This window comes from Oncorhynchus masou, unplaced genomic scaffold (genome assembly GCF_036934945.1).
Source record: "Oncorhynchus masou masou isolate Uvic2021 unplaced genomic scaffold, UVic_Omas_1.1 unplaced_scaffold_6167, whole genome shotgun sequence".
NCBI lineage: Eukaryota > Metazoa > Chordata > Actinopteri > Salmoniformes > Salmonidae > Oncorhynchus > Oncorhynchus masou.
Genome location: NW_027012595.1, coordinates 1 through 9116, shown reverse-complemented (window position 1 = coordinate 9116; position 9116 = coordinate 1). Strand labels below are relative to the sequence as shown.

Here is a 9116-nt window from a genome sequence, read left to right as displayed (position 1 = left end):
CCCCCTGATGCTAGGACAGCAGAGTCCCTGTCCATCTTCCCCTGATGATAGGACAGCAGAGTCCCTGTCCATCTTCCCCCTGATGCTAGGACAGCAGAGTCCCTGTCCATCTTCCCCCTGATGCTAGGACAGCAGAGTCCCTGTCCATCTTCCCCCTGATGCTAGGACAGCAGAGTCCCTGTCCATCTTCCCCCTGAAGCTAGGACATCAGAGTCCCTTCCCATCTTCCCCCTGATGCTAGGACAGCAGAGTCCCTGTCCATCTTCCCCCTGATGATAGGACAGCAGAGTCCCTGTCCATCTTCCCCTGATGCTAGGACAGCAGAGTCCTGTCCATCTTCCCCCTGATGCTAGGACAGCAGAGTCCCTGTCCATCTTCCCCTGAAGCTAGGACAGCAAAGTCCCTGTCCATCTTCCCCTGATGCTAGGACAGCAGAGTCCCTGTCCATCTTCCCCCTGAAGCTAGGACAGCAAAGTCCCTGTCCATCTTCCCCCTGAAGCTAGGACAGCAGAGTCCCTGTCCATCTTCCCCCTGATGCTAGGACAGCAAAGTCCCTGTCCATCTTCCCCCTGAAGCTAGGACAGCAGAGTCCCTGTCCATCTTCCCCCTGATGATAGGACAGCAGAGTCCCTTCCCATCTTCCCCCTGAAGCCCTTACCATCTTCCGGCTTTGAAACCCTACCACTTCAGAGTATTGTAAATAAATCCCCCACTTCATTGAGGAAACGTGTACTTACTATGCCTGTGACATGTCATTGTCCCACCTAGCTATCTTAAGGTGAATGTAAGTCACTCTGGATAAGAGAATCTGCTAAATCACTACAAGGTCCATGTAAATGTGTGGACCCCAGGAAGAGGAGCTGTAGCTGTGAGTCATATAGATGGAGAGTCTGCTAAATCACTACAAGGTCCATGTAAATGTGTGGACCCCAGGAAGAGGAGCTGCTGCGTGACTGCAGCAGCTAATGGGGATCACCAACTGCTAAATCATCTCTGTATAAAACAACTGTGTTTTGAGTTTTGAGAAGAGCTCGGCCATGTATGTGTGGCTATAATCACTTGTGTTGAAAGGAAGGAGGCTAAAGTCTGGTGTCAGTCCTGATAATGACACTGTGGAGAGTAGGGCCCATTAACGACATCACTGTCTGCTATTCTTGATAAAAGTCAACGGTTTATTGTGAAAATAACCTGGGAAGAGAGAGAAATTGAAACCTTGTGTAACACTTCAAGCAACCACTTGTCCAAAGACAGAACCTCAACAGATAGGTAGGGACAGATAGGTTTATTTCTATTTCAGGACCTGGTGATACTGAAGAAGATGACTCCTCCCATGGCCAGCAGTACCCCTACAGTAATCTCCAACATCTTCCCCAGCTTCCACTGCTTATAATCCTGCTGCTGTTTCTGCTGGTGCTGGGCCCTTCTGGCCCTCCAGCTCCTTCTCCCTCTGCAGCTGCTCTCCATAGTGAGCCTGGAAGAAGGCGTCAAAGTCAAACATGGTTTTCCCTCCAACGTTGGAGAACCGTCGGGATCTCTGCTGTTGTTGATACTGCTGTGGGCCAGAGGCTCTGTTGCTGGAGGTGGCCTCCGGTCCGAGGTCTCCCTGCCCCGGATGTCTGACCCACTGAGGATGCCGCGGTCGTACTTCCTCCTCAGGGCCATGCTCCCCAGCACGCTATAGGCCTCGGTGATCTCAGAGAAACGCTGGGTGGCCTCCTCGTTGTCGGGGTTCTTGTCTGGGTGGTAGATGAACGACTGCTTGTAATATGCTGTTTTTATTTGGGATTGGGTGGCGCCTGGGGACACTCGGAGGATGTCGTAGTAGGCCGTTCTGCTCCTGTGAAGAGGCGGGAAGTCTGACTGGTTGTTTTTGCTCCTCCAGCTGTAAGTCCTGGTGGAGTACAGGGCCTCTGGGTGAGGTCGAAACCGGCCTGACTGCTGCTCTGCCAGCATGACCGTGCTGAATGCTCGGAGCTGCTGAGGTGACCCAAAGACTTCAGGGTGTAAGGTGGCCATGACAACACCTCGGCTATTCCAACACATCATCCTGTGCACTGTTACTAGGTTACCCTGGGACAGAGGCTTTACACTGGGCCACAGGTACAATGGTGACCGTCTGAGCTCACTATCCTGAACAGTTGCTAATTTGATAGCGGGTTTAGCATTAATGTCTAATAAAAGCAAATCACTACTTGACCAAAGTAATGTCCCATACCCCAGTCTGTACTCGTGTTTTAGCCTAGAAAGTATTTGATCAATGTGCTCGGTCTCCGTGCATTCCTGTGCATTCTCCTCGAGGTTGTTACGTTCAGGCTCCCAGGAACTCGCCTGACTGTCCCTTGTTGACACCGGGTGACATTCGTAAATCCCTTGTCCGGTTACCTTGGCTTTAAAGGTTCTGGCTCCAATTATAGAGGTTGCTGCTACTGACATCGTTTCGTGTGGTCGATCTTCGGCGCAGGGGATGGAGTGAGTCGGTGCGTTTCTGATAGCTGAAAATCTGTAAACTCCGCTCCCCAATCTCCGACTGACCTCAGCCATTCTCCCGTAGCAGCAGGTACAGCGGCCATGGAGAAATGACAGAAACCAAGAAGACAGGGGTGGGATCCGGTAAAATGTATAGCTGACCAATGAGAGAATATGTAAATAGGATGTTGTCACAAAACGTATTCTGTCATCCAATAATATACGAGGAATTGGGGTTTGAACGTTCTCAATTATCGCCTCTTCCTCTCTGATGTGATGGTCTTGTGCAAATTAATTTTTCGTATGCTTTAAAATTGTGTTTAGATATGCATTCATTCACAAGGCCGTGTTGGTTGTTGAAGTCGTTTCTAATAGTATTGTTTTTCCCCAACGATGCGGCTGTCTCTTTAAATTACGTGCCCCTTTCCTTGTCGCTGAAATACTACGTCACACTCACATGTGGAGCCTCAGCTGGAGCCAGACATCATAAAAACGTTTAAGGTTTTTGATTTAAATCGATCATTCGTAGATATCTTGTAGGAAACAAAATTAGACATGGCCTCAAGTTGTCGAAGACCCGAGCATATGGCTCCGCCTGAAATTGTTAGTATGATATTTTCATTATTTTTTTAAAGACATACGAGAGCTAGCTAACGTTAGCCGCATTAACTAAGGAAACACACGATTGCTCAGTTAGTTAGCTAGTGATCTGTTCCAAAATACCTACCTAGCAAGTGACTAGTTATGTTTAGTTCATTATGTGGACAACATTTCCGCGACACATCTTGTGTTTACCTGCACGCAGCACTTAACTTCTTGTGTTTTGATTTCTACTCGTTCTGCAGTTCTATAACGAAGAGGAGGCCAAGAAATATTCTCAGAAGTGAGTTCGGGGTTTGACAATGACCTCCTATGGGCTGCATAATACGAATCGCTGTGTTTGAATATAAATCGTTGCATTTTTACCATTTACATACTGACCAGAGGCTGTCCTTGATGCAATCTCTTTGAGACAGTAGAATGTAATATGATTCAAGGGTAGCTAAGTAATCAACTGTTCAATAATTTCCTCGTTGATTTCCAGTTCTCGGATGATCGAGATCCAGAGCCAGATGTCTGAGAGAGCTGTGGAGCTGCTGAACCTGCCTGAGGACCAGCCCTGTTTCCTGCTCGATGTAGGGTATGTGTACAAGCCAGGGGACTGCTGAGGGCTCTCATTAATGTAATGGGTCTGGGTAGGAGAACAAAACAACAACAAAACTACGTTAGACTGAATGTGTCTTTTATAACTTGTCCCATCAGGTGTGGCTCCGGGCTAAGTGGGGACTACCTGTCAGAGGAGGGACATTGCTGGGTTGGAGTGGACATCAGCACAGCCATGTTGGGTGAGTGTGGTTGAGTGGGCATCAACACAGCCATGTATGGTTAAGTGGGCGGTAACCCGGCCATGTATGGTTAAGTGGGCGTCAACACGGCGATGTATGGTTGAGTGGGCGTCAACACGGCCATGTATGGTTGAGTGGGCGTCAACACGGCCATGTATGGTTGAGTGGGCGTCAACACGGCCATTGGTGTCATTCCTGGCGCAAAAATATTGCATTTATATTTAGAGATGGATCAGCAACCGGAAATATAGCAGTCAATATTTGTTTGTTGTGCTCCGCCGTTGACCAGTGCTGTGTCCTTGTCTCTAGATGTAGCGCTGGATCGGGAGGTGGAGGGAGACCTTGTGTTGGGGGATATGGGGGAGGGATTACCCTTCAGGCCTGGGACCTTTGATGGCTGCATCAGGTAAAGAGCTTGTCCTTCCTGTCCTGTAAGAGAGACCTGAGTTCTCTACTGAGAAATTACTATTGATGGACTTGTCAAGACTGAGTTAGTAATGTCTCTTTCTGACTGTCTCCATCCTTCTCTTTCTACCTATCACCTGTGTCTGTGTCCTCCCCTACCTCTCTTTGTCTCATCCCTCAGTATTTCTGCTCTCCAGTGGCTCTGCAATGCTGACAAAAGACTCACAGCCCCCCAAGAGGCTCTACACCTTCTTCAGTACACTCTACTCCTCCCTGGTGAGATCCCTACCAATCTAACTCCGCCCTGGTGAGATCCCTCGTGACCTCTGTCCAATCTAACTCCTCCTCCCTGGTGAGATCCCTAGGGACCTCTGTCCAATCTAACTCCTCCTCCCTGGTGAGATCCCTCGTGACCTCGGTCCAATCTAACTCCTCCTCCCTGGTGAGATCCCTACCAATCTAACTCCTCCCTGGTGAGATCCCTAGGGACCTCGGTCCAATCTAACTCCTCCTCCCTGGTGAGATCCCTAGGGACCTCTGTCCAATCTAACTCCTCCCTGGTGAGATCCCTAGGGACCTCTGTCCAATCTAACTCCTCCTCCCTGGTGAGATCCCTAGGGACCTCTGTCCAATCTAACTCCTCCTCCATGGTGAGATCCCTCGTGACCTCGGTCCAATCTAACTCCTCCTCCCTGGTGAGATCCCGAGGGACCTCTGTCCAATCTAACTCCTCCTCCCTGGTGAGATCCCTCGTGACCTCGGTCCAATCTAACTCCTCCTCCCTGGTGAGATCCCTAGGGACCTCTGTCCAATCTAACTCCTCCTCCCTGGTGAGATCCCTAGGGACCTCTGTCCAATCTAACTCCTCCCTGGTGAGATCCCTAGGGACCTCTGTCCAATCTAACTCCTCCTCCCTGGTGAGATCCCTAGGGACCTCTGTCCAATCTAACTCCTCCTCCATGGTGAGATCCCTCGTGACCTCGGTCCAATCTAACTCCTCCTCCCTGGTGAGATCCCTACCAATCTAACTCCTCCTCCCTGGTGAGATCCCTAGGGACCTCTGTCCAATCTAACTCCTCCTCCCTGGTGAGATCCCTAGGGACCTCTGTCCAATCTAACTCCTCCTGGTGAGATCCCTAGGGACCTCTGTCCAATCTAACTCCTCCTCCCTGGTGAGATCCCTAGGGACCTCTGTCCAATCTAACTCCTCCTCCATGGTGAGATCCCTCGTGACCTCGGTCCAATCTAACTCCTCCTCCCTGGTGAGATCCCTACCAATCTAACTCCTCCTCCCTGGTGAGATCCCTAGGGACCTCTGTCCAATCTAACTCCTCCTCCCTGGTGAGATCCCTAGGGACCTCTGTCCAATCTAACTCCTCCCTGGTGAGATCCCTAGGGACCTCTGTCCAATCTAACTCCTCCTCCCTGGTGAGATCCCTAGGGACCTCGGTCCAATCTAACTCCTCCTCCCTGGTGAGATCCCTCGTGACCTCTGTCCAATCTAACTCCTCCCTGGTGAGATCCCTACCAATCTAACTCCTCCTCCCTGGTGAGATCCCTCGTGACCTCTGTCCAATCTAACTCCTCCTCCCTGGTGAGATCCCTAGTGACCTCTGTCCAATCTAACTCCTCCTCCCTGGTGAGATCCCTAGTGACCTCTGTCCAATCTAACTCCTCCTCCCTGGTGAGATCCCTAGGGACCTCTGTCCAATCTAACTCCTCCTCCATGGTGAGATCCCTCGTGACCTCGGTCCAATCTAACTCCTCCTCCCTGGTGAGATCCCTACCAATCTAACTCCTCCTCCCTGGTGAGATCCCTAGGGACCTCTGTCCAATCTAACTCCTCCTCCCTGGTGAGATCCCTAGGGACCTCTGTCCAATCTAACTCCTCCCTGGTGAGATCCCTAGGGACCTCTGTCCAATCTAACTCCTCCTCCCTGGTGAGATCCCTAGGGACCTCGGTCCAATCTAACTCCTCCTCCCTGGTGAGATCCCTCGTGACCTCTGTCCAATCTAACTCCTCCCTGGTGAGATCCCTACCAATCTAACTCCTCCTCCCTGGTGAGATCCCTCGTGACCTCTGTCCAATCTAACTCCTCCCTGGTGAGATCCCTAGTGACCTCTGTCCAATCTAACTCCTCCTCCCTGGTGAGATCCCTAGTGACCTCTGTCCAATCTAACTCCTCCTCCCTGGTGAGATCCCTAGGGACCTCGGTCCAATCTAACTCCTCCTCCCTGGTGAGATCCCTCGTGACCTCTGTCCAATCTAACTCCTCCCTGGTGAGATCCCTAGTGACCTCGGTCCAATCTAACTCCTCCCTGGTGAGATCCCTACCAATCTAACTCCTCCTCCCTGGTGAGATCCCTCGTGACCTCTGTCCAATCTAACTCCTCCCTGGTGAGATCCCTAGTGACCTCTGTCCAATCTAACTCCTCCTCCCTGGTGAGATCCCTAGGGACCTCGGTCCAATCTAACTCCTCCTCCCTGGTGAGATCCTCGTGACCTCTGTCCAATCTAACTACTTGTGTTATTGTCCCGTATCTTTTTAGTCGAGAGGAGCCCGTGCAGTGTTTCAGCTTTACCCAGAGAACTCTGAGCAGGTACAGTGATATGAAAATAGTTTATTAAAGTTAGTCTCCACAGAAACATGCCACTCCTGACCTGTAGTCACTCTTCTCATCTGTGTACTGTTGTTGACGGTCTTCCTTCTATGTACATTCATACTAAATGTTCCATTTTATGACACCTTTGTTACTTTAATATTTTACTCTTGTTAATATTGAGAGGTGAACCTGCCAGCCAGCGTTTCAGTGTACGCCATGTCTGTGCTGTGCATATGAATAATAGACTTGACTGTGTGCAGCTGGAACTGATTACATCCCAGGCCATGAAGGCAGGTTTCAGTGGAGGCATGGTGGTGGACTATCCTAACAGCACCAAGGCCAAAAAGTGAGTCTCCCCGCCCCCTGCCGCCCAGCGGCCCAACTTGGTTTGGTAGTCACCATTAGAAATTTAACCAATAGAATGGGCCTCTCCTGTTAAGTCAGTGATGTCATAATGAGATAGTGATGTCATAATGAGATAGTGATGGCATAATGGTGTCAATGATGGCATAATGTCATAGTGAGTCAATGATGTCAGATTCTATTTCTATGGTCATCAGTTGGTGGTCAAACTAGAAACACGCACACAAACCCATGTCTTTCTGGCACGAACACTCACACTACCGACTGCTAGGGAACTACTTTATTGAGGGATGGTTTTACTTACTATGACTGTGATACGTGGTTGTCCCCACCTAGTTACTTTAAGATGAATGCTCTTAACTGTAAGTCGCTCTGGATAAGAGACTAAAACTGACATTCTTCTCTTTTTCTTCTTCCCCCCGTCAGGTTCTTCCTTTGTCTGTTCGCTGGGTTTTCAGGAACCCTTCCCAAGGTGAGGAAGAGAACAAGGGTTCATTTGTAGAGACTGTTGTCTTTTTAAAATTTGACCTTTTATTTTACTAGGCTAGTCAGGTAAGAACAAATTCTTATTTTCAATGACGGCCTAGGAACAGTGGGTTTAACTGCCTGTTCAGGGGCAGAACGACAGATTTGTACCTTGTCAGCTCGGGGATTCGAACTTGCAACCTTTCGGTTACTAGTCCAACGCTCTAACCACTAGGCTACCCTGCCGTATGGAAAAGAATAAGGGTTAATTTGTAGAGACTGTTGTCTTGAATGTTGAACGCTGATGGTTTTGTGGTCCCTGTGTTTCAGGGGCTAGTGTCAGAGACAGTGGACAGGGACGTCCCAAATCAAAGTCCAATTCACAGGACAGAGGTAAAGAAATAACATCCTCAGCTTTAGAAGTGTTGTAGTTTACCACCATTTATGCTAATGAGAAGCCGTTAGGCCAGGCTCATCTCCCAGAGAGACAGAGGGCTGTCTTCCTGCCTGTTTACAGTTACTGCCCGGGCAGCTTTTCAGCCCTCTGACATCACGTGATGTAGCAGATGGAGATATGGGGAAACTCAGCCTGAGGTGTCTCCACTTGCTCGTCCAAATAGCTTTTCCGTGTCTCGACTGGGTAAGACACTTAACCTCTCTGGATATTCGGGACGGTAGCGTCCCACCCCGCCAACAACCAGTGAAAGTGCAGGGTGCCAAATTCAAAACAACAAAAAATCTCATAATTAATATTCCTCAAGCATACAAGTATTTTACGCCATTTTACAGATAAAATTCTCGTTAATCCAGCCACAGTGTCTGATTTTCAAAAGGCTTTACAGCGAAAGCACCACAAACGATTGTGTTAGGTCACCACCAAGTCACAGAAAAACAGTCATTTTTTTCCAGCCAAAGATAGAAGTCACAAAAAGCAGAAATATAGATAAAAATGAATCACTAACCTTTGATGATCTTCATCAGATGACACTCATAGGACTTCATGTTACACAATACATGTATGTTTTGTTTGATAAACTGCTTATTTACATCCAAAAATCTAATTTTACATTGGTGTGTTATGTTCAGTAGTTCCAAAACATGCAGTGATTTCGCAGATAGCCACATGAATTCACAGCAATACTCATAATAAACATTGATAAAAAATAAAGCTATTATACATGGAACTTTAGATAAACCTCTCCTTAATGCAACCGCTGTGTCAGATTATTTTTTTAAAGAAAAAAAGCATACCATGCAATAATCTGAGTACGGCGCTCAGAGTCCAAAGAAATATCCGCCATGATGTGTAGTCAACATTAGTCAGAAATAGCATTATGCATATTAACTTACCTTTGATGATCTTCATCAGAATGCACTCCCAGGAATCCCAGTTCCACAATCAATGTTTGATTTGTTTCGATAATGTCT

General features: G+C 48.5%; 2 pseudogenes; one reads left to right on the top strand and one right to left on the bottom strand.

The window, feature by feature from the left end:
• Positions 1-1267: 1267 nt before the first annotated feature.
• Positions 1268-2582, bottom strand: LOC135536423 (uncharacterized; annotated as a pseudogene).
• A 368-nt stretch (positions 2583-2950) lies between these two features.
• Positions 2951-8085, top strand: LOC135536422 (probable 18S rRNA (guanine-N(7))-methyltransferase; annotated as a pseudogene).
• Positions 8086-9116: the final 1031 nt, after the last annotated feature.